This window comes from Saimiri boliviensis, chromosome 1 (genome assembly GCF_048565385.1).
Source record: "Saimiri boliviensis isolate mSaiBol1 chromosome 1, mSaiBol1.pri, whole genome shotgun sequence".
NCBI classification, from domain to species: domain Eukaryota; kingdom Metazoa; phylum Chordata; class Mammalia; order Primates; family Cebidae; genus Saimiri; species Saimiri boliviensis.
The window spans coordinates 263,932,089-263,957,196 of NC_133449.1; the positions used below are offsets into that span (position 1 = coordinate 263,932,089).

At 39.9% G+C, this 25,108-nt stretch overlaps 1 protein-coding gene and 1 long non-coding RNA gene across 2 annotated transcripts in view; one reads left to right on the top strand and one right to left on the bottom strand.

The window, feature by feature from the left end:
- Positions 1-3,076, bottom strand: part of LOC120363953 (uncharacterized) — a 49,266-nt gene extending 46,190 nt beyond the window's left edge. Inside the window, exon 1 of the long non-coding RNA XR_005579348.2 lies at positions 695-3,076. This is a non-coding gene — a long non-coding RNA (uncharacterized LOC120363953). The remainder of the gene's footprint in view (positions 1-694) is intronic.
- Positions 3,077-3,200: 124 nt separating this feature from the next.
- LIFR (LIF receptor subunit alpha) overlaps positions 3,201-25,108 on the top strand; it is an 81,590-nt gene continuing 59,682 nt past the window's right edge. Inside the window, exon 1 of the mRNA XM_039469026.2 lies at positions 3,201-3,514. The gene's annotated coding sequence lies outside the window, so the exon portion shown is untranslated. The remainder of the gene's footprint in view (positions 3,515-25,108) is intronic.

Genomic DNA, 25,108 nt, shown 5'->3' on the forward strand with positions numbered 1-25,108 from the left:
ATAGCATTTTTTTAAAAAAGCAAGGTAATTATCAAAACAAAAACAGAAGAGCCAGTAGCTGGAAAGAAGATCACAAATTTTTAGCACAAAATAATTAACTAAGAAGTCAGTTCTGCTTATTAAGGAAGTACTGACAAGCTCAACATTTTGCTACTTCAGTCCCATTCACTTTTAGCTTGTGACAAAACCTACACTTCTAATTTTGTGACTTACTGTATTTCATTATTTTTTCAACAAACATTTATGGAGATGAGGCTCTTTGTATTATGCAGTATAAGCATCAAACAAAACATATTCTTAACACTTCATGAAATTGCAAAATGTAATTATATAAAATAGTATTTACAACATAGACTGGTCTATGACAAAGTAAGTAAAAATAGTGTCAATCCGTAAGACTTGAAATTGAACTGAAATTCCTTCAAGAGTCCATACGGATTAATTCATATATTTATACAATAGATAAGAAAAATTTATTCTTGACAGCACAGACAGCAGTCAGGTGCCCCAAGCTGGGTTATGGTCTGGTCAAATATTGCTAACATATTTTTAAAACTCTTACTTTGTTACAGAAATGTAAACTCTTTTTTCTCATGAAACAATGCTTATACCACAGCTCTTCAAATTATACCTCAGTATGGTATAAGGAATGTGGTGTTCCTTGGAAGCTGTGGCAAATTCCTAAATTGTTTACCTGTAAAATGGGTATACATAGAAGGCAGGTCTTCTGTGACACTCACACAGCATAAGCTTTTGCGCATTTCTCTAGGCCTCCATCCCAGGCCTTGGCAGGAGGCTTGGCACTACATTCACCTGGTCATGTGATTTTGTACAATTTGCAAAAGTAATATATTGTAGTCACAATTACCTGACATTGAGGTCTGTTTCCACTTGGACTTCCCCTCTGTCATTTTCCATTCTATTGGGTGGTACTTGGGCTGCCTGAACATGCTGTATGATATGGTCAGGCTTCGTGTCCCTACCCAAACCTCACCTTGAATTGTAATCCCCACGTGTCAGGGAGAAAAGTGACTGGATTATGGGGGTGGTTTTCCCATGTCGTTCTCATGATAATAAGTGAATTCTCATGAATCTGATGGTTTCGTGTTTGGCAAGTTCCTCCTTTGCTCACCCTTCTCTTTCCTGCTTCCTTGTGAAGAAGGTACTTGCTTCTCCTTCCACCATGATTGTAAGTTTCCTAAGGTCACCCCAGCCATGTGGAACTGTGAATCATTAAACCTCTCTCCTTTAAAAATTACCCAGCCTTGGGCAGTTCTTCATAGCAGTGTGAGAATGGACTAATACACAGTATTGGCCTTTTCTTTAAGAGGATCACCCAAGTTGCATAAACTGCAGGCCCCACAAAACTTGCATCACTCCCTAAGTGTGAGAATAGTACCTATTTCACATGTGTGCTGTAAGGATTAAAAAACGTAATAGGCACATGATGTGTATCAGATGGATGCTAGCAACTATTACGACTCCAAATCTCCATCTATGTATTATTAACAAGGCCACAGAAATGAGCATTTTATATAACATGCTTAAAACTAAATTCTTCTCATGGAAAGGGATTTTTCAATCCCAGGCAACAAGGGCACATCATGTTTTTCTTGGGCCCTAGGTCTTTTTGCCTTCATTGAGCCTTTTACTCCATTAAAAAAAATAAAAATTACATTTTAAGATTGTATTAGTACAAAAACAAATATATTTATATATATTAAAATTCTTACACCTAAAGTTTTTTTCCTTATGATTTGAAAAGAAATTAAAATATTTTTTGTGGGCCTCTAAAAATATTGTGGATCTTAGGCACTGTGCCTAATGGAAAAGACAGTGACAGGATTGTGCAATATGAAAAATGATAAATTTCCTAAACCATCAAGGACTCAAGAATAAGGATAAACATCTTAAATGGGGTTGGTTTCAAGTATGTATAACAGAAAAATGTTATCCAAACAAGGTCCTAGGGATAACAGGAAGCGTTTAGTTTTAGGGTTCAAAATACATACATGAATGCAGCTGGCCTTTAGGACACTAATAGCCACCATTTCTAGCTGTGAAATACATATTTTTGTTTTGGAAGTCTACTTTTCAATAAATGTCCTTTCAGGTGTTTTGTTGCTCATTTAATTACGTAATCAACAGGGAACAGTTATTTTAGAAAACGAGCTTCATTTTGCCAATTTACAAATTGCTTTGGAATTGTACCCAAAGGTTTTTTAAAAAGACGTTGGCCTTGGTGCTGGTGCATCGCATAAATAACAGATGAAACAAACAAGCCGGTTTCCTACTCAAGGTGTGTCTGCAGAGTCCTGACTGCGTGCCAGGGGCTCTATCTGGCACATTTCTGAACTTTGCAAAATTAATTGTGCTGAAGAGAACACCATCAAACGCGTCCGGCATACAGCGTAAACATCTTCAGACCGTGATTCTGCGCCATCAAACGCTCTCCAGCTAATTTCATTTGGTGATTACGCTGCAAGAAAACCGAGGCCAAGTGAAACTGCGGAAATGGGAACAATGTAGCGAGGAAAAATCTCACCCCATTAAGGGATCCGTTTCTACTCCGCACAAATAAGCCCACCCCGCCTCGGAGGAAAGACTAGATGGCTCCAGGATGTTCTCGGCGCGTCCGCGGGCCCTCTCCGGCAGGGCAGCCCCGCACCCGGCAGGAGGAGCGAGACGCGGGCAGCTGCGCCTCGGCCCCGGGGGCGGTTTAGGTGATCCGTGAAGTCTCAGCCATCGTGCCCCGCCCCTCGCCCCAGAAGCTAGTTTTCGTGTATGCAGTGGTTACAGAGGCGGCGAAAACACGGCCCCGCGCTCTCCTCCCCTCAAGGCAGCGTTCGCAGCGGCAGCGGTCAGGGAGCCGCAGTCCTCGCCGCAGGGCCGTCGCGCACTCGGCCTTTCGCGAGGATTTTCCCGGGCTCGGCCGCCTGCCTCTCCCTCGCGCTTCCGTGACCTTCCGAGAGCGGCCTCGCCGCCGGAGCCTCGGAAGAAGCCCCACCCTCAGCGCCCGGAGCCCGTCGCGCGGTCCCGTTCCTCCGACTCCGGCCCCGCGGACGCGCCCGCGCGCGCGGCCGGGCATCTGCGGGGGCGCGCGGATTGGGGCGGGGCCGGAGGTGGGGGCGGGGCCGGGGCGGGGCCGGGCCCGCGGCGCCCCCAGCCGAGCGGCGTGCAGGCACCGCCCCCGCGCGCCGCAGTCCCGGCTGGAGCGACTCTGCCGTGGCGGTGGCCGTTACCGTTGCCTCTGGGCGGCTCTGGCGGCGGCGGCTCGCAGGGTTCGCAGAGCGCAGCGGGCCGCCCTTCGCCCGTGGCCGCCTCCAACAGCCTCGCGCCGGCACTGGGGAGGCGAGACGGCGGCGGAGGCGGAGACGGCGGCGGGTTGTGCCCGACCCCCTCCTTGGCGGCTCCTGCCCCCGGGCGGCTGCGGGCTCTGGGCAGCCCCGGGGCGGCGGCCGAGGCTGCAGAGCCGGCGTCAGGGGATGGCAAGATAGCGGCGCCGGAGCGGCCGGTGAGTGCGGGGGCCGGGCTGGCGCGGCGCGGGGCAGGGGAGCCGCAGAGCCGGGAGCGGGGTCCCCAGGGGCTGCCCAGGCGGGGTGGGGCAGCGCTCCCGGCTCTGCGAAGCGTCCTAGGGGAGTGACCCCGGAAAGCGCCGCTCTGGGTAGCGCCGTTCTCCGCACGCCCTTGGATCATCCTCGTGTCCCGGGGGGGCGCGGACTTCAGCGCCCAGAACTTCTGCCCCGCTCAGGGCAGTGAGTTCTGAGGCCAGAGGTTACCTGGGGAGTGGGAGGGAACTTGAAACATTTTTCCTTTGGAGAGGCGACCTGCCAGGTGATTTCGTGCCCCTGTGCTGCAGCTCCTCTTTAAACCCATTCCTCGTCCTTTCTGTATCCATAGTGCCTTAGACTTACCTGTATTTTTATGTGCTTACTTTCGAAGGTGTACTGGTTAAACCCAAAGTTAAAGTGTTGGAGGTCAAAGTTAGGCTTTGTGAAAGATGCCCTTTCTGTTATGTTGTGTAAAAGCACAAAGCTGGATTCAGGAGTTCTGAGCGACACTAAACTGCACATCACGCGTTCTGAATTTACATGATTAATCTGAATTAGCATGATTTTGCTCCCCGCATTCCGCTATCAAAAATATATGAGGTCTTTCATTTGCAGTTGAGTATCTTTGTGTTCCTTTTGAATGTGTTTAATGCAGTCAGATATTGATATAACCTGTACTGTCATTGAATGACATTTATATGGAAATCAGTTATTTGCATTTCTTTTTATGTGTCTTTAAAAGATACATTTTTTTCAATAGAAAAGTTTCAAAGTTTGCCTTCTGATTCGTGTTCAGTTTCAGATTAGTTTTTAATTTTAAAAAGTATTTGCTTGAAGGAAAATCAATGTGATATAGTAGTATCGTTTACGCAGGGGTTCAGAAATAGTACAGAAATTAAATTTAAAGCAAACCTTTCCTTTTAACAAGTGAAAAACCAAGGAGTTTTTTCAGCGTGAATGCTACTTGCCCTTCCCCTTACGTGATTATTTTGCCACAGATCTGAAATTGCATTTCACTATTACCAGAGGGTTTCTTGTCTAAGCCTGGCAGAGAAAAGGAAGCCTAAGTATAATGTGTTTTTTAAAAACATGAGACAGTCCTTTTACTTGTTTCTTACATTAACTTTCTGTATTATAGTCGGGGGCAACTGTTCATTTGGAAACTTCATTAGAGAGTAGTTACAAGCCCAGTTTAAATATATGATGTGTTCTTAAGGTGATCTGAGTACCTATTTCCTCTCCAAGAATTGAATTGAGACTTCTTTGCTTTGTAATAGGTGAGATCACAAGCAAGCCTCTAATTAGTGCATACGTATCTTCTGGGGAATGAGAATCAGGGACTGCTTTTGTAGGAGCAAAACTTTTGTGATTTTTGAAAAATTTGCTTCTGAATGCTCATCCTTGACAAATATGTTGGTAATTGCATGCATTATTCTTATGTTAAAATTTATTGTACTAATTTGTGCAGCAGGTAATCTGTTCACACTGGAGAAGATTCAGTAGATATAAAAAGATACAGAGCAGAAAGTATACCTCTCTTCCACCACGTTCCACAGCACCCAGTTCCCCTCTCCAGGAACCAAGATTACTGGCCCATTGTGTATGTCTTTCCAGACATAGCCTGTGTTCTTGTAAACATTTTATATGTGTTCTTTTTGTTTGTATTCGCAAAGATGATGACCCACTATATACTCTGCACCAGCTCCCCCTACCTCCTCTTCCCTCCCCAGAGTACTAAATCATGGAAATCTCCATTGGTATCTAAGAGAGCTACCTCATTCTCTAACAGCTGCTGAGTACTCCATTAGGGATGGACCATAATTTATTTAACTTCTTTATTGTAATATATGTAGGTTGTTTCTAATAATTTGCTGTGAAATTGTAAAGCATTAGTTTTTGAGGTTTTTAAGTGGATTTGGTTATTCCCAAAGGCCTAAAGGCAGTAGTCTTTTGTTTCTTTATGTCGCCTTCCAGGAAATAAATGTGCCTTCTCTCCAGCATACACTGTTTGCTTCTATATAACTTCACAGTGATCCATAAGAGTTTTTGGCATCTTTGCTGTGAAGTGGGAGCCATGATGGTCAGTAACTAATGTCATTCCCTGGGTAACCACTTGGCTCTTTGTTTCAACAAAAGAAAGGAAGGAATAGATACAAATTTTAAAGAATAATCTATAGGAAAAATTCTTAAGTGTTTAAATATTTTTTGTTTTTTTTGAGATGGGGTTTTGCTCTTGTTACCCAGGCTGGAGTGCAATGGCACGATCTCGGCTCACCGCAACCTCCGCCTCCTGGGTTCAAGCAATTCTCCTGCCTCAGCCTCCCTAGTAGCTGGGACTACAGGCGTGCGCCACCATGCCCAGCTAATTTTTGTATTTTTAGTAGAGACGGGGTTTCACCATGTTGACCAGGATGGTCTCCATCTCTTGACCTCGTGATCCACCCGCCTCGGCCTCCCAAAGTGCTGGGATTACAGGCTTGAGCCACCGCGCCCGGCAAATATTTTTGAATATGGAGAAGTGGCTTATGCCTTTGGTTAAATTGAAGATGAGGGCAGTTATGTTTCATAAAATTTGGTTGTTATTAGGCACTCAAATCCTGCCTGCTGTAGATTATCACCACTGTCTTATATTTCAATGTTAGTATAACATGGTTACAAATTTTACAGTTCATGAGAGGGTTAATAACTTTTAAGGGGAAGGATGCTTTTAAAAAATATTTAGCTCTTTTCTTTAAAATGAAATATTGGAGTCTCTTGTCAGCATGCTTTTGAAAAAGGATAAATTGTAGAAGTAATGCTAATACTAGAAATTGAGCCTGATACATGACAAAGTTTGAACATTAGCCAGTGTTGAGCTTTAGTATTTTCATTATGCTTATTTTTGAGGGCTATTTTTTAGGACCAGTGTAAGCTATGATAATCTTTTAAAACATACATATATGTATAATATCTATTATATATGTGTGTGTGTGTGTGTGTGTGTGTGTTTGTGTGGGGGTGTGTGTGTGTGTGTGTTTATATATATATAAAATGGTCCAAACTCTTCTTTAAGGCATTCTCTTGCCTTTTATTTGGTATCTGTTGTTGTGATACAAAACTGCTAATGTCATCTGTATTTGTTCTTCTTAAATAGTTATTTGTTGGGCATCTGTTAATATTTCAGACAGCTTTCTAGGGACTAAATTATGGCATTGCCCAAGACAGACAGACCCAGCTATAAAGTCACATCTCAGCAAAGGAGATGGATAAAAAGCAAAGATGCAGTAAGTGATAAGTGCTGTGAAAGAAATAAAGCAGGGTTGCATGGTAGAATGTGACGGGATGTGGGCTGCTGTTTTACATCAAGTGGCCTGAAAAGCCTCTCTGGGTGGAGGGGTCTGAGCTGAGAGTTGAATGTTAGGGAAGAAGCCTTGTGATTTTGGAACTCTGAAAGAAGAGTGGCTCAGGCAGAGGGAAGGGCAAGTGCAGAAGCCCTGGAGCAGAACTGAGCCTTGCATACCCGAGGGACTGTGGCTGCAGTTGGTGAAAGGAAAGGAGGGAGTGACAGGCAGCAGAGGAGTGGGCTGGGGTTGGTGCCCATATGTGTTGCCTATGTCAAAAAATGTGTACAGAAGTTGGAAAGATGTGAATGGTGGAGTTCCTCTCTAGGCTGGAAGCTCCAGGGAGGGTAACAACACATCTGCTTGTTACCCATTGCATCTGCAGCACCAGGAACCACTGTCATCACAGAGTGGGCTGTGAATAGTTATTGAGTAAATAAATGATGAGAGAATTTACAAAATAATCTTACCTGCATTTGGTCAAAAACTTAGAGTTGGGAGTCTTTTAGTTTTTTAGCCTGGCTATGGCCTTTGACATTAGTCAGTCAGTTACTGTTACCACTTTTCTTTCCAATTATCACTTTAGTCAAATTGTTGCTTTAAGTCAATTACACTTGACTGCTCTTCCATGAAATTCGAGTGTAAAACCTTAAAAACAAACCCTTTTCAGTAAATTACAGTGATTTATGAGAGATTTTCAGAAAGATGAGCATTTTTATTCTACATAATAGCCATTTGTACAAGTGTAGGATTTCAAAGATGCCTTTTGTTTGTGTGTATTGAATGTTTTAATTCTTTGGGCCAGATGACAGACTAATGAGTAGATAAAATACATGTAGGTACTTTATTCTTACAGGAGGAGTATGTGCCTGCCCTATAGGGAATATCAAGAATTTGTGGCATTTCCTTTTCCCAACTTCTAATCTGTCATTCTAAATATTAATGAAAGCTTGGGAAGTGAGTTTTATGCCAAGCAATTGTTATAGATGTCTAATAAGAGTCTATGTCTTTCTCCTGATGTAACTTTTGGGCTCTTGTTCCATGTTAAAAGTGTTATAATCTTCCAGAATGATGGGTTTTAACTTTTTTATTTCCTATCATAATCGATTAATGCCTTAGCATAATAAGTTGTTCCTACTTATGACAATGTTATCTTCCAACTGTTTCTCTTAAGTTCTGTGAAAATTATCTGTAAAGGAGGGTTCTTCAGGTCCTTAGTCTTCAGTAAAGAAACCTGTATCCTTTTATCCTGATATAGCTAAAGCTCTTCAGGAAAAGAATAGGGTAAATTTAGAGGCTTAGATGCCTGAGTTAAAGTACTTTTAACAATTCCTTTACCTTTCCTTTTGTGAAATGTAGGACTTGCAAATTTGTCTTACGTTGTCTAAAATGACAACACATGCATTCTTATAGGATGTTGCTGCTGATACTGCTTAGGTGAGCAAAACATGGGTTTGGATGATGCTGTTTTATGGTTTCATGTTGGAAATTGAGGAAAAACTTCTGGTAGGTGGATTGTTTTCTATACTTTGAGGTGAGGATCTTGGCTTCCACTCATTCTTCTGGTTTATAAGGCATATACAGAGAAAAAATTGGGATTGTTGTATATGCCTAGAGTGGGGAATGTGTCTGTATTACCAAGTGGCAGTATCCTTAGAGGCCACAAGGCGGTGATATCACTACCTAAAGTCGTTTGTGTGGCGCTCTCCTAGAGAGTGCCTTGGAATACTGAGGCCTCTTGCAATGCCGCCTTCTAATTTCTCCCCAAAGTGGGCTTCTCCAAGGACACCCTGAATCCGAAGACTGTTGAATTGTGGTAGCAGGAACATCTGGTGGAAAATAATAAGAGGTGACAGAAATGCTAATTGGGCAATGAGATGTAGACTTTAGACAGAATTGTTGTACCTGTTGAGTTGGGGTAAGGTAAGTGGGAGAGATGTGAGAATCGCCACCAGCACTTTAGGTTGCAGCCCCTGAGGACACCCGAGTGCCACAGTAAGCACTAAGATGCCTGCTGCATGGGAACAGGATGCCAGCAGTTTCCATACAACAGGTTTGGAGACCCACAGCCATGCCATGCTTCATGCATTAGTGTTTATAGTGCAATACAAATGTGAGGGAGATAAGACCGTTGCAGAAACCTCTCCATAGAAACAGTTGAAGTTAGGAGCATACATTTTCTTCTAACTGGAACCTCATCCTGCATTTATTCCTTGAAGTTGCCTGGATCATCACAATTTTAATGTAAATGTAAAATTGTTCTTTTGGGAGAATGTGGGTCTGATTTTGTGAAAAAACTATATAGAGCTTAAAATGCAAAGCTCTTGTGAATAATAGAAAATTAAGCACTCAGACAAAAATCAAATAAAGTAGATAATTTGATTGAAAGCTGGAAGGGCCTTCTGATTCATTTGGTCAGCTTCTTAAGATAAAGAAGCTTAGACCCAGAGGTGGTGGTATAATTTGCCTAAGAATCCAGGAGTCCTGACTGGCGGTGTAACCATGATTTTGTCTGTTGTCCACAGCATTAGAACCGTGCCTGGTCTATAGTTGACATTCACATATTTGTTGAATAAGTGATTATCTAAAGGAATTTTAAGAACTGCAGATTGCCATGTTAGCTATAAGACAGTACTTACACAATCTGAAAGAATATACAATTTTATGAGTTTCTTGTTAGAAAAATAGAGCATGTTGTTATTAAAACTCCAACTCTTAAGCCAGACAGGCCAAGGAAAGTGCAGTGTTTTACATCGTAGCTTGGTACCTTTTAAAGTCCATTTTCATTAGATTTTCTAAAGTCATTCTGTTAAGTTTAGCCTATTGGTATCTGGTATCATTAAGTTTTGTGTTTTGTATTTGAAACATATGCTTTAAAATCTGGCATTTATTGTTTGAATTATTTTCTTTTCAGGTGTGCTTTATCAATAGCTCAGCTATTTTACAAACTTATGGCCATATGGGGATATGATTGTTTAAAAACAAATCTAGTCAACTGGAGGATTTTGGAAATTGTCACTTTCAAATGCTGTTGGTGGGTGTTACAACTTTACAGGAGGGCAATTTTGTATTACTCATCAGAAGCCTCAAAAATGTGCCCTGTCCCTTAGTCAGGCGTGTTCACCACTAGGAATCTAAACTAGGGAGAAACAATAAAGCCTGTGTACAGAGATCGGTCTTTACCAGTGGTTCTAGTGCATGTAGTGCACGTGTGCACCATACTCCTGTCAATACCTCTCTCCTCCTCGGTGATTCTTAAGAATTCTGCTTACTGTGGTGTGCCAAAATCTGGAGGGAGGTCCTCTGAAGTTTGGAAAAAACTCACCTCCAGATTCTAGTGAGCACCACAAAAATATACATTAAAAAAAAATCCCCCTCTAATTTGCAAAAATGATTTTTGTAAATTTGTTTATAATAGTTACAAACTAGAAAAACCTTAAATGCTCAATGATAGGGAGACTGATTAAATGAATTGTGGTATATACATGTAATAGAATACCCTTTCTTTAACAGTGATGTAGGGGAATATTTATAGATGTGGAAAGATATTCAATTTTTGTAAACTGAAAAAACAGATTGTAAAACAGTATGGGTACATTGATCTTTGTTTTTGTTTATGGGGAGAGAGAGAGTAAGAGAGAGAGAGGGAGGGAGGGAGAGAAAGGGGTGTGTGTGTGTGTGTGTGTGTGTGTGTGTGTGTGTGTTTGTGTGTGTGTGTGTACAGTTTTCTATATGTTATGTAGGAAAATGCCAGGAAGTCTATAGGCTGAATGTTAGGCGGTACTGTCTTTTGTGTGTTGAAATTACAGTTGACTGTCATTCTTTTTACTTTCCTGAATTTCCCACACATAAAGCATGCCATGTGGTAAAGGGTCTTCGATCAAATCCCATTTCCCATTTACTGGTTGTGTGAACTTGGACAAGTTTTGTATTTCCTTATCTGTAAAAAGGGGATAATAATATCTGGCTCACGGTGCCCACATATAGTATTTGATAAATATTACCTTGACCTCACTGATCTGATATGGTGATTAAAGCCAAGTATTATATTCTTAATAATACAGAATTTCTAAGCAGAATAATTGTGTTATGTAAGTTTTAACAAACTGTCATGGAAAGCATTTCAGGCCGTTCTGACAAACTATTTTGTTGCTTCTGGTCACTGGGAAATATTTTGTCGAGTTTTATTTACTTTAAAACTGAAATGCTTTTCGTTGGCAATACATTTTATTTTGCATTGAAGGCATTTTTTTTCTTCTTTTTCTTTTATTGTCTTGAATAGTCCTCGATAAATTTTTGAAGGTCAGGGTATGATCTTCCTTTCCTTTTATAGAGGTGTTAGAGTGATATGTGATTTATTTAAGTCACTGCCGAGTGCCTTGTCTTTGACAGGCAGTAGGTAGGCATCAGATTTGCAGCAGTGTCCTGGACAGACATGTTCCTGCCCCGTGAATGACATATGGAAGTGACTGGTGTGGTTCAAAGCCAGGAAGTCCACTCAATAAATAGATGGTTACTGCAGTTAGGTATCAAGTAGTCCTCATTTCCTCTTCACCGATTTTGAAAGGAATTTTGTTGTGATGTTACATTTCACCGAACACAAACATTGCCTCCTGCTTATTCAACGAACTACTGTATATGAGGAACATACTAGGTTATTTCACTTTGCTGACATCCATGAGTGATTTAGTGATGACTTATATTACACAAATGTGAGAATATCCTAGGTTAATAGGCTTAAAGTTGCTACTATATATCTTCCGTGAAGGATAATCTTTTATTACCTTCAGTATGACCTTCTGCCTTTTTGTGATTATTTTTTGTAAATTTATTGAGAATGAGCTCCTCCTAACAAATCCAAGATGCATGGAATTTGTGGCTATCCCACTTGAGAAATTCCAGCACATGATCTTACTGGGAGACAGTAGCAATAAAGTATTTACAGTCATGTACCATATACTGATGTTTAGGTCAGTGACAAGCCATATATATGATGGTGGTCTCATAAGATTATAAGACCATGTTTTTACTGTACCTTTGTAATGTTTAAATAGTTCCGTTCTGTTACAGTTGCCTTAGCATTCAGTACAGTTACATGCTGTACAGATTTATAGCCTTAGGAGCAATATATTATACCATATAGCCTAGGTGTCTAGTAGACTATACCATGTAGGTCTGTGTAAGTACACTCTGTGATGTTTTGCACAACAACAAAATTGCCTAACACATCTCTCAGAACTGTATCCCCATCATTAAGCACACAAGACTATAGTTAAAAATAATGTTTCCATTTGACAGTGTGTAAAAAACTGCATTAGTTTTGCAATTAGTTTTATGTAGGAAGAATTTTTTTTAAAATTAGCAACTGTTGTAAATATTTTAATAACAAGTGGACCCTCAGTAGTCATGAAAGATATGTCTTGGAACCTTCATGACAAATACTGACCTTGTATTTTATTTTCCTCATACAGCCAAATAAAAGAAAGAAAATTTCTTGAGACGTGTTTTCATGTTCCTGTGTAGCATTCATGGTAGGATAAGTCATATCCTACTTTACTTCTTTTTTTGCTTGAATAAATTAGCCATATTTTGAGATGGTGTAGGTTAGGGGAAGAACAAATTCAGGAGGGTAATGAATTAAGAATCAGTTTTGGACATAGTAAGTTCAAGATACCTGTGAGACTTGCAGGTGACCAGTTGTATGTATATCTGGAGGTGACAAGACTTGTAGGTGACAAGTTGTATGTATAGATATGTATTACTTCTATCTGTCTCATATTGTTCTACCCCATACCATTGCTTTACATGGACTTTATTCCCGTTGCCCCCACTGGAACTGGCAGTTAGCTTTCTTTCTGTGAGGTGGGGGATTTACTTTTCACAAAGAACACTGTGTGAGCCGCACGGAGTATGTAATGGTGACTGGAGAGCAACCAAGCTGTGTTGACATGCAGACATTGGGCTGCTGGCTAGACCGAGGACTTTGCCAACTCACCCTTTCCTGAAGGCCAGCTTCAATAAAATTACAGATGACTGTTTTGAAACATTTTCAGCTCACAGATAGTCAAAACTATGAGTGCTGTACTCAATGCATTCCACAGGCTGTACTGCTGGGAGCAAAAACTCAAATGCTTACAAGGACAGTGGACGTTATGTAAATTGTACAAGTTGGCCTGGCCTGCCTTTTGTCTTCATGCTTTTGGTAGACAATTTCTTGCAGTAGAATTAAAAAGAAAGTGACATACTTTCTTTTTAATGTCACTTTCTTTTTAATTCTACTGCAAGAGAGACAACAGTGACAGTGTAGATGGTAAATGGCAACTGAAACTTGTCTCAGTTTTGAGGACCAATAAGGAAGGTGAGAACTATGAAAAACTTTAGAACACATGTTCTTAGGAAGGAGCCACTGCTCTTACCTGGCGTTGATTGGTGTCCTGTGGGATGTGGAATGAGTATTTCGAGAGCTTCTCAGTTTTGATTTTTAAATATCTATTTTTAAACACTCTGTTTTGCAACATTGACAAATAATTCAAGGATTTTAAAATTTTGTTTGTTTTAAGAATTTGGTTCAGACAAAACACATCTGAAGGCAAAGCCTACCAATTTTAAACAATGGTATGTAACATTTCTTTGCCCATCTTTTCCTTCACTCTTTTAGTTTACTTCAGGTCATACTGGATATTCAGTTTTGTTCCCCATCTTTTCATGTAATGGTATGTGATATGTTTCTTCATGTTGCTAAAAATTCTTTAGTATGTACTGATAACTGTGTAACGTTTTATTCTCTAGATGAACCATCACTTCAGCATTTACATTGTTTTAAACTTTTCCAGTTGGTAATTAAAGCTACAGTAAATATATTTAAGCATAAAGCTGGATTTTCCCCCTTCTCCAATAAATTTTGCATTCTTCCCTTAAAATTCGTTTATTGAGTCAAAACAACTAAATATCTTTAAGACTTTGATATAGTTTATTTAATTTTCTCCACATAGTTATTTGACTACTAGGAAATAAAATATTTTTTCATTTTATTAGCTGTTTTTATTTTGTGATTTATCCATCATTTGATTTTTACATTGGATTGCTATTTTTTAAAATAAAAGTAGCCTTTTAAAAATTATAAAAGTAAGAATGCTCATTTTGTAAAAATTAAGAAAGCTCAGGGAATATAAATAAAAATACAAAAAAATTTCAGTTACGTCATTCAGAGACAACCCCAAGCAACATTGTTACATATCCTTCTTGATTAATTTCTATGCATACACACACACACACACACACACACACACACATACACACATATGTACGTATTTATGCCTACATCTCCAAATATGTTAAACCATGTTTGGAATGGTACGTACATACTGTCTTATAACGTGATTTAAATTTTTTGACTTACATTAATCTTCTATGGTGCATAACTACGCACTACATTCAATTTATTTAATAACTATTTACTGTACGCTGTTTGTGTGCCTGACAATTTTTCTAGTTGCTGGGGGCTATAGCACTGAAGAGGAGTGCTGAATAGGAACTTGCTTTCTGTCTCTTCCTCCCCACCTAGACGCTGAACTCTCAGGTCATGCTGGATATTCAGTACTGGATACTCATGAAGCACAGCATCTAGGTGGGGAGGGAGGGACAATAAGCCAGGAATGATGTATGCATATGTCTTTAGATATTGATGAGTATGCTGTCTGATGAGTACTCTGAAGAATGTAAAATAGGATACCGCAATGAAGAGTGAGCAGTGTATGTTTGTGGTGCTGGATTTGTAGGAGGGAGGCAGGCAGGGAATTGTCCTCTTTTCTAGGTGATGAGGAAAGGCTTTCCTGAGGAAGTGAGTGTTAACTCAACTTGAAGGATGAGAAGAGTCAGGGGAAGGTGATTCCCCATGATAGGAGTAACAAGTGCCAGGGGCCTCGGTGGACTGAGTAGGTGCATGTGAGGAGTGGAAGGAGGCCCTAGAGACTGGAAGCCAGTGACCAAAGGAGAGAAGTGTGTGTGAAGAGTGTGGAAGGGGATGCAGGGCAGAGAGTGGGTGTGCTTATGATGAGAATCCACCAGACAGTATTAAACTGGGGAGTGACATGATGTGATAGCTATTTTCGAAAGGTTTTGCTTTATGCAGAGTGGATTGGTGGGGAGCAAGACTGGAAACAAGAGGACCACTTCAGAGGCTCTTACAGCAGTTCAGGCAAAGAGGCTGGTGCGCTTAATTTGGAGGTAGTGATGAGGTTGATGGGTGTGCTTTCCTTCAGCATGCATTTGAAGGTGTAGCAGCTAATAGTACATAAGGGGTGGGTAGAGGCTGATGGGGAAGGAAAGGAATGACTGCTAGGGTTTTTTGCTTGAATAAATTAGCCATATTTGAGAGGGTGTAGGTTAGGGGAAGAACAAAGAACCAAGAATCAGTTTTTGGACATATGTAGTAAGTTCAAGATACCTATGAGACTTGCAGGTGACACGTTGTACCTGTATCTGAAGAAAAGTCAGGTAGAAAGTGGCATATACATCTGTGAGGAAGTAAGGGTAAGATACATTTTAAAATTACTACATATAGATTTTAATTAACATGATTGAGAAATTATTAAAAGTACAGATAGAGAGAAGTGGGGTGGAATGCATGCAGAGATGTCATCTTCTTTAATCAATCCCAAATTGATGGACATTCAGGTTATTTCATTTAAATTATAAGTTCATTTAGTGTACGCACCTTTGAAATCTTGTCTGATATCTCCTGAGGAAAATTTCCTAGAAGTGAATTACGAGTTGAACGTGAAGTGCTTGACATAGAGCCTATCACATAGTGAGCTCATGATACGTATTTGCAGCCTTGGTTTATCTTCATCATTCCTATTGTTACTGAGTAAAAGGCTTTCGATTAGAAAGACAACATAATGGCTCACAATTTAGACTCTAGAGTCACAATTGCAAGTCTAGGTTCGAATTCTGGCTTTGCTTCTTATGAGCCACAATAATTTGGGTAAGTCACTTAACCTGTTTCCTCGTGCGTACCATATGAAAAATACCAAACCTCTTTGGAGGGTCATGAGAGTACAGGTTAAGTGCTCGGGCCTCCCTGGAGCAAGCGGCCTTGTGACCTTACACAACTACAGGTTGGGTTCCAATTTCTCCACATTGTCCAGGATAGTGTCTAGTATCATTCTTATTAACCTTTTCCAATCAGTAGAAATATGGTTTCATGTCATTTTCATGTTTATTGCTCATTTATATTTCTTTGAGTGTGAGTTGCATATTTTTATTTCTGTTGAAGGTATTCATCTTGCTTTAGCATCTTTTTATAGCCATTTATGTATTCTAAGTATAATGACACTTGTCATATTTGTTCTAAGTATTTTTTTCCCAGGGGGGAAAATAATCTGCATTGGGCTCAGTTTGGTGAGAAAGATGGTTTTATAAATCATTGCTATATAATATTATATGTAGTAGCATAAGCATATGCATTATGCCCTGAGAACAGTGGGGAAGGTTGGATCTGGAACAGCACACACTGAAATTTGAAGGATGAGTTGGTATTTGTTAAAGGGACAAGGAAGAGTGGAGTGGGAAGGACATTCTGGTTAGATGATCTGTCTGTGCAGGAACAATGAGGCACCACAGAGCCTGACATGTTTACACATTTAGTAGGCCAGGGAGAGCCTTGGAGGATTCTAGGCATGCAAGACTGACATTCATGCTATGGGAGGATCAGAAGTCCTGAGACCAGTTAGTAGCATTGCATCTGTCCAGGCTGAGGGAAGGAGCTCCCAACCAGGCCGGACTCTGGAGGTTTGTCCTTATTTGCCTAGTAAATTTGAGGCAGTGACGCAGGTGGTAGTCATAACTAGAAGCACCCCTTGTGCTGCCTCTACCATCTTCTACCATGTCCTTTTTATAAAGCTTCTGATTAAACTTACATAGTAAAAAAGGATGTGTTATTTAAAGCTCTGAAACACAGTTTTATTGATGCCTTACCCTAAAGTTGCTAAAAGTTGCTGTACTGTTATGAAATAGATAGTAGCTGGCCACCTCTGGTGAGATGGGTTGAAAATATGTAGAGTAAGATTTATATTGAAGCAAGAACTTACGACTTGGGCAGTAATAAAACCAACAATTATAATTTATGTTTCATATTAATGTTAAATTTATATTTATATTAGATTATCTATTTTTCACACTAAAATGAATCCTCCAATTTTAATACCACTGGAGGACAAGATTTTAGACATTTTATGTCTGATAAAGTGAGGAGATGAAAGAGTCATTCTTCTTAGTATTTTTATGGCCTTCTTAGAATATTGGCCTTGCTTGTTAACCATTTTTTTGTGTGGTTTTCCCATGTGTTGCTGCTAAATCATGTCTTCTCCCATCTGTGCGTGTTCATTTTCTGTGTGTTATTGTTATCAACATTATCATTTCATTTTGGACCCTGACATCCATGAAAAGTTTATTTTACTGGATTTATTTATTAGAATCTTTTTATTACACCCTGTATGTTTGCTATTTTGCCCACTTTTTCCATCCACAGATAAGGTGAATGTGATTCCTATATCTTCATTCAACTCATTATTGAAAATGTCAAGAAAAGCAGAACTCTTTGGTAACTCTATATCACTTTTGTCCAGGTTGACATCATCCCACTAATTAACGCTCTGAGTAAGGCTGATCATGTGGTAAAAGCAGTTTCTTCACTCTGTTTACACAGCTTGAATTTCGTTACCTTGCTAATGCACATCTTTCATGTATTAGAAAAGATTTTGTTCAAGCAGAGATAGATTTTGTTGTTTCTGATCCTTGCTTTTTTCCCAGTCCAGCAGCTCATCAAGTCGAGGCTAAGGATGGGTTGACATGCATGGGTCTGATATCTCCTGGGATTCCTTTCTTAATACTGTTGATCATCTAGGCCTCTGGTCTGTAGAATTTTATTTCTTAACAAGAATGCCCTTTTCTGAAATAGCTTTGCCAAATATCAATTATGTTAGGTGCTGTTAGGTTTTTCATTCTCTGTTCCACTCTTAAGCTTCACCTGCTTGGAAGATGTTGTAGACCATGGTCTGAAGCCAGAGCTAAAGGGTTTATTTTATTTGTTGTTGTTTTGGGAAGCATAATCTAAGATGATGCTTAGGATTTTGATATCTGGGATTAAATAATGTCATAAAGAAAAAAGTTTTGAATTATTTTGTAGTGGAGCGCTTCAGATTCTAACCCTGAAGACTGTTAAAAAAAACATTCAGGCACATTTTGATCAACATCTGTGCATAGAAATCTAGGTTTTAAAACAGTTTATATTTTAAGATTATTTCAGCAGCAAGACAAGAATTTTTTAATGGCAATACATTTTGTGAAAGGTTAACTGGTGCCCTAAGAACTATATTTGGCCTGCAAATGTATTTTCTTTGGCCCACATAGTGTTTCTTTAAAAAATTGGAATTAATTGCCGTCATTTAAAAATAAATGCTGTATGGAGATTTTGTAATAATATCCATATTATTTGTAACAATGGAGATTTTGTAATAATAATTATTAAAAAAACCCAAAAAAACAAAAACCAACAACCTGGATTTCCTGCCCTTTTGGAAAAACTGGAAGAGTATGTTTGAGTTTGCACCTGCTGAGTTGAGAGCTTAACCAATTAAAAGTGTACTTAAGCGTTGGAAGGAGAACAGTAAGATGGCAGTTATTTTCCATTTGTTCTGTGAACATAAACTGTCTGATCTTTGTCGTAATGTGATTAGTGGAAGTACTTGGTAAAGCAGGTGGTTTTTCTCCAAGCAACAGTATTCACCAGACAGGATCGGGGGACAGCCGAATTTCTAATCACATTGTATGTCTACCAGTTTGTTCCTGCAGGTGACAAACAAGGTGTCCTGAAAACAAAACAACTGTTAAGTTTCTTAATGATACTTAAAGTAGGGAAAGCAGGTACTGGATCTTAATTGTGTAATTTGAGAGCTAAGACCTGAGATGTTAGGTGATTTATCTGTGAGCCCCTACCTGTCGCTTATTCAGTGGTGGAATAGGGACTGGAGTCCAGGGCTCCTGACTCCAGCTTACTTGCTCATTTTACAGTTTAGTGTAATGGTCTGGAGCTGAGATTTGCAGAGTTGGCTGCAGGCCCCACTCTGCTCCTTACTCGCTATGTGACCTTTCTGTGCCTGTTTTTTTTTTTTTTTTTTAATTATGAAAAGAGGGAAATAATAATAGTGACCTTATAGAATTGACAGAAAATGAAATCAAATTTTGCATTTGAAGAACTTAGAAAAGTGGCTGCTCCTTAATAAATAGTATATAAATAATGCATAATATCTGAAATACATGTATAAATTTTATTTTACATGGTAGAGTTAGGCAAAACCAGCATGTTACCTAGATAGAATTATTGTGTAATTAGTATTTTTCCCCCTTCTAGAATTTAGAAAGGCCTTTAGAGATAGTTTTGCTCTATGCATTGCCCTCCCCCAACACCCTTCCCAAAAAACAACTTCAATTTGAGCCAGTATTGTCTTTTCTTTAATAAATTTGTATAGCAAACGGGTTCATTCAAAAGCATGTTTGTCAGCTTACTCTTCAGGATGTAAAGAAACAACTGAGTGACATGAAAATATTTTAAGTGCTCACCGAGGACTCTATTTGAATGGATTTGCTTCAGTCACCAAATAAATCTTGAATGTGTATTGGATATAAAGCATTTCTAGATGCATGGATTTTACAAAGATAAGGCTCTGTTCTTAGCTTATAGTGGAAAAGAGGGTGAAAGGAAGGGAGAGAATGTTCTCTATAATACCTGGTATGATAAGATCAATGCCCAAAGTGGAAATTGATGTACAGTGGGAACATAAACAGAGCACCATGTCTGGTTGGACATAGTGGTCAGCATGAGAGCCAAGAGGAAGAGATGCCCCTAGGAAAGGAATCAAGGAGGTGGAAGAAGATTGTGGAATAGATGGGTGAATTTGAGTGTGGATGGATATCTGAGCTGTCGGTGGGCCAGCTTCCTGATATTTGGCCTGAACTTTCAAAGAATGATTGGGTTAGTGATATAGATGCCATTTAAAGCCTTGTAACTCACTGTGGAAGATGGATCATGTGAGGCCCTCCCTGGAGGATTGTAAATTAGGTTTGCCAGAGGGTGAGGAGGGTCTGAGCCGCTAGAGCTGTGGAAATGGACTTAGGGGAGAAGATGGGGAAAGAGTCAAGGCATATTTTAGGTAAAAGTGGCAAGTCAGGTGGGAGGTGTGAGGAAGAAGGAAGAGTCAGGGTTACTCAGAAGACACTGGTGCCATGGGCCAAAACGGCACAAGAGAGCAGGTTTTGGGGGGGAAGTGAGCTTAATTCAGTACATGTGGAGTGTTTGAGGAATCTGAAATATCCATGTGGATATGAAGGATCAGAGTATTTTGTCATTCCTGAAGGAACTTTACTTGAGTGGATTTGTGTAAGTAAGCAAGAAATTGTCTAGTGAATAGTCTGTAACTGGGAAGAAGCCAATCCTGGGAACATGGATTTGGAAGTAATTAGCATATGAGTGATGTTATCGCCACAAGCACAGATAATATTGTTCAGCCAGGAAGTGAAGCCTGGAAGGAGCCAAGGAGTCCTATCAAGGAGGCTGAGTAGGAATAGAATCTTAATGGCATCTCAAGTCAGTGAAGGAAGGAATGGATTACCTAATAAATGATTTTGGGATAAGTGGTAGCCATTTAGTGGGAAACTTAGGTGGGTTCTTGACTTAACTGTTCACTGAAATTAATTTTATATGGCATGAAGCTTAAAATGTGAAACGCTTTAAATGTATTTGAAGGCAACATTGGGACAATTTGTATAGTCCTGGCATGAGAGAAACCTTTATGGTTGGAAACCACAAGGGACAAAATAGAGAAATCTGATCTAGTAAGGGTCAAACAAAAGACTCACTGGAAAGTAAAGCAATTGGGAAATCTATTTGCTATGTATATAACAGACTTAATATGCATATTTAGATCTTTTTTTCTCAGCAATCATTAAGGAAATGATTAATGCCCAATTAGAAAAAGGGGCAAAAGATAGAATAAAGAACTTCTAAATAAAGCATTGCAAATTACCATTAAACATATGAAAGGATATTTTAATTACACAATAAAAGAAATGCTATTTATGACCCAATAGAATATTTGTTTTAAAAAAGACAGTTCTTGGTATTAGTGAGAAGTACTGGGAAATTGAGATGTTCCTGTTTCTTTTTAGAGATAAGTTTTCATCATGGCTTTTTGCACATTAAAGATTTCTTGGAGGAATGTTCTTCAGGTTGTTTAATAGACTGCTTCATCATTTAAATGGAAGAAACAAGTTCATTCGTTTGATAGACATTTATATTTATTGAAGACTGTTGCATGCCAGTCACTCTTGGAGTTTAGTTGAGGTAGGATATGAGTAGTCAGATACTACTCTAAAGTCTGTTAGAGTGAGTCCTGAAAGATGGAACAATTAGAAGTATGGGAGACAATGCAGGGGGCACTCCATAGAGGCAGTGGTTTGGGGGACCCTGAGACCAGAGGGAATGTGGAGTGTTTGGCAAACTGCTGTGGTGTGAAGAAAGAGGGATTCATGGCCATCTCGAAAGGCTGTGCCACAGTGTGGAACTGGAACTGTGTGTTCAAGCAGTGGGGAACCTTTGGAGGATTTTCAGCATGGAAGTCATATATTCAAACTCGTTAAGACATGCCGAGGTTCATAATGGACCAGCTCTTGAATTAACAGGGAAGTCCACACTGCAATGGAGATTACTAAAACTGACATGGAGGATCCCAAAAAAGCAAAAAAACTTTGGAAGACAGTCTATTTTTAAAAGTTCCCAGGAGATGCAAAGGAATTAAGAAAAAAAAAATTGACAAGATTATCCTATTTGAATAATAGACCAAAAAGTTCTTTTGGGGAATTAATGTCCTGCATTATGCACAGTGATAGATTTGTGTTTATAATATAGCAAAAGTTAAATTTCAATATTATTCTCCCACCTGCAGAATGCAGTTGGAAGTATGATACAATGAAATTCCGAAGCAGCTGAGCTATCCTCTGACTCAGGTTCCCAGACTTTCTCAGTTCACAGTGCCCGTTGTGCTTCGTTAATGTTTTTCATGACACCAGTAGTCAAAAGAACTACCTAACGATTCTCTTTGTGACATAGCTGGGTCCAAACAATGTAATAAGTATTTATGATCAAGTACTTTAGTAGCAGTTTGAAGAAATAATGCATATCCACTTAAAAGGAAAAATATAATCATCCCTCTGTCTCTATGGGGACAGGTTCCAAGACCTGCACAGATGCCAAAATCTTTGGCTGCCCAAGTCCCTAATGTAAAATGGTGTGGTGTTTGTATATAACGTGTGCTTATCCTCTCATATGCTTTAAATCATCTCTAGATGACCTTAAATCATCCCTAATGCACTGTTAATCCTATGTAAGCAGTTGTTATATGGTACCATTTTTATACTGTTTTTTTATTGTTGTACAGTTTTATACTGTTATCTTTCATTGGTTTTGTTCTCTGAATATTTTCAATCCAAAGTTGGTTGAATCTGTGCTTACAGAACCCTCAGATATGGAGTACCTGTGGTAGTATTTTTATTTCATTCTTAAAAAGCCTTAATTACTGATGAGAAGTGTGAACCTATTCAGTACTACATAGCTTCTCAAATCTTGGAAACAGATATGACACGAGCACCCTCATTTCCATTTCTACATTGACTTGTTTGGGTAGTACCTGTGTTTTATCCCAGCAGTTACTAGTCCTTCTGTCCCTTCACCAAAAGATACAATGTCACAGAAAAAAATGTAGCGTGACCAAATATTGAAACTGTGGACTACCTTGAACTAAAGGTTTTCAGAATGTTGGACAGATATCGTGTTGTTTCCTTCAAAAACTTAAGATATTCTGTGATAGCTCTGTCAGTTTGTGTTGGTGTCCAGGGTGCTTCAGTGCAGTTTGGGAGCCAGAGCTCTAACTTATGTTCCTAGTGTTGGCAGTACCTGGGTTAGCATGCAGCCTAACAATGAAAGCATACTGTGTGGTCATATAATCATTTCTGCCTTGGTATTCATTCAGCCAGCTGGCTTAGAGGTTTTGGTGTCTGCTTTGTGCCAGGTACTGCTTGGACACGGAGGGTTACATTGAACTCAGGGATGTTTTTGCTTTCAAGGATCTGACAGTCTCTGGGGAGAATTATGAGATTGGGAAGTGAAGCAGTAGAGCAGAAGTCAGCAAACTCTTTTTGTAAAGGGGCAGGCAGTAAATATTTTAGGCTTTGTGGACGATTCAGTCTCTATCCCAGCCACTCAGCTCTAACATTGTCATGGGAAAGTAGCCATCGATTGTGCTTAAACTAATGGGCATGGCTGTGTTCTAGGAAGATTTACAAATTGAAGAAGTGGGTAAGATTGGCCTATGGAATAAGACTTGTGCAACCCCATAGCAAAAATATAATTAAAGTGTTGTGGAAGCAGCAGAAGATGGCATCTAACCCTCTGGGAGCTCTCAGAGGTGATGACAAACACACCTCCTGCTAGGAGCGTCACCGCTGACTTGAGGAGGGTGCAGATGAAATTAGCCAGAAGGGAAAGCATGTGCTGGTCTAAGGAGTCATGAAAGGTCCAGCAGCTGTTGAACGGCCCATTTTAGCATGACCTGGACAACAGCAGGGGCAGCATGCCCGAACTCTTTCTAGGTTCCGACTCCACTTGTATGGATTGTATATTTTCTCTTTTGTTCTTTTTTGTTTTGCTTTCTACCTCATTTTGGTCAGTCATGTCCTGCAGTAGCTTCCAGATAATGGGTACATGGAAAGTGATATATCTTTTGACATCTCGCATGTCTTTGTAAAATGTGTGTTATCCACTCAACAGTTTGGGTATAGAATTCAAGTGTGAAAATAATTTTCACTTCTATTTTGGAAGGTGTTCTTTTTAGCTTTTAGTGCTGAGAAGTCTGGTATGTTCCTTCCCTTCTCAAGAATATTTATAGGCCGTATACCCAGTGTCTCATGTACACCCATAACCTGCTCTGGAGGTGGTACTGTCAACATCCCTGAATTACAGCGGGGGTTTGTCTGCGCTCACACAGCAAGTCACAGAGGCCTTACTTGAGTGATTTATTCTGATGTTCTTATTCCTGAGCCCTTTGGTATCGCCTCCACCTCCCTGGAAACTTGTAATATCTTTGATACAGTTATTTTGATATTCCCAGTGATGCATCTTGGTATCAGTCTTTTCAGTTTCCTTGTGCTGGGTTGTGGGCTCTTTGTGGACTAGATTTTTGCTGGGACTAGATCTATATACTGAGAAAATTTGCATACATCTTTGTTACTGCAGCCATCTCCTAGTTAATCTCCTTGAAACATCACATTGTTCAGGCTTCCCTCTTTCTGAAAAGCTATTCGTATATTCTTGTGCAGTCTAGTCTTCCCAGATAGAACTTCTCAGTCTGGTCAAGTTTCTGTTTTTCGTGTTTCCTTCATTTAACTTGAAGAGACCCTACACTTCACTTTAATAACATGATAGAGTCTACCTCACTGCACAGTTTATGATCCTGAAAAGCCTTCCTCACTGGGAGCTAATGCTTGTTGAGAAGTTTAAAATCTTGTGGGAGGGAAGTTGGATAAGGAAAATTAGTTGCTGGTAAAAGTTTTTTTTTTTTTTTTTTTTTTTTTTTTTGAGACGGAGTTTCGCTCTTGTTACCCAGGCTGGAGTGCAATGGCGCGATCTCGGCTCACCACAACCTCCGCCCCCTGGGCTCAGGCAATTCTCCTGTCTCAGCCTCCTATGGTAAAAGTTTTTAAACAATGTTTATGTTTCCTCCTAGGAAACAGTAAAGAATGGGACACTAGGAAGAATACAAATGAGCAGTGTGGGTACTTTTACTGCCTGTGTGATTGCCCTTGCTTGGGTCAGCTCCCAGCATCTCCACTCTTGTCAATTGAGTGACCCATTCTAGGCTTATTTACCTTTACAATAGTTCAGAGTCTTTTCTCACTGGAGTGTTCCAGCTTAGTGTTTAATTTCTTTTGAGAATTAATGACAAGGGAATTATCTCATTGTATGGCAAAAAGATAGATATTCTTGAGATAAAAGATGCTTTGGGTAGTCTTGGTTCCTTTCACCCTGACTGCAGGTGTTGCCTGAGGCCTCCTTCTGCACACAAGGCTGGAGGCCTCAGTACCACCAGGCTAGGTTCATGCCAGCAGGACATGCTGACTCACGAC